This window comes from Triticum dicoccoides, chromosome 2B, assembly GCF_002162155.2.
Source record: "Triticum dicoccoides isolate Atlit2015 ecotype Zavitan chromosome 2B, WEW_v2.0, whole genome shotgun sequence".
Taxonomy (NCBI): domain Eukaryota; kingdom Viridiplantae; phylum Streptophyta; class Magnoliopsida; order Poales; family Poaceae; genus Triticum; species Triticum dicoccoides.
The window spans coordinates 203826485-203827537 of NC_041383.1; positions in this window are offsets into that span (position 1 = coordinate 203826485).

Genomic DNA, 1053 nt, shown 5'->3' on the forward strand with positions numbered 1-1053 from the left:
ATGGAAAGGGTGTCCGGTGGTGGCGGAGAGCTTGGCGATGGTGTCGACAGGCGTGGACACGGGTTTGCAATTGAGCATACCCGCACGATCAAGGATCTCGAGCGCATACTGTTCTTACGAGAGGTGGAGGCCAGTGGAGGTATGATGCACATTGATGCCTAGAAAGTGGTGAAGGGGTCCCATGTCCGTCATGGAGAACTCACGGTGGAGGGAGGTGATGATGGACTGTAAGAAGGATGGTGTAGTGGCGGTGAGAATGATGTCATCGACGTATAGTAGTAGATACGCAGTGCTGGTGCCGCGATGAAGTGAGAATAGGGAGGAGTCTGCTTTGGAGGCCCAAAATCCCAAGGAGAGCAGGTACGAGGTCAAGTGAGCAAGCCAGGCCCTCGGCGCCTGCTTGAGCCCGTAGAGCGACCTGTTGAGACGACACACGTCCGTAGGCCGAGCGGAGTCGATGAAGCCGACAGGTTGTGAGCTGTAGATGGTCTCGGCGAGATGCCCATGAAGGAAGGCATTTTTGACGTCGAGCTGGTGTATGGGCCACGAGCTGCCGGCGGCGAGGCTGAGGACGACGCGGATCGTGGCCGGCTTGACGACGGGGCTGAAAGTCTCCCCTAGTCCACGCCGGCTTGCTGGGTGAAGCCGCGGAGGACCCAACAAGCATTGTATCACGCCAGAGAGCCATCGGGGTTGAACTTGTGGCGAAAGATCCATTTGCCACTCACCACATTAGCACCTGCAGGACGAGAAACCAACGACCAAGTGCCATTCCGCAACAGCGCATTGTACTCTTCTAACATAGCGTTGGCCCAGTTCGGATCCTTGAGAGCTACACGATAAGAGGAGGGAATGGGACTGACCATGGTGACCGAGAGGCTAACAGGAGGTTTGGGTTGTGCAAAGCCGGATTTCCCGCGGGTGAGCATGGTGTGTAAATTGTGCATGGTGGAACAGCAACGGCACGTGGCGGCAGGCGAGGTGGAGCAGCACACGCTGGGGAGGGCGTTGCATGGCGGGGGGCTCGTGTGCATGGGGGGAGCAACGCGATTG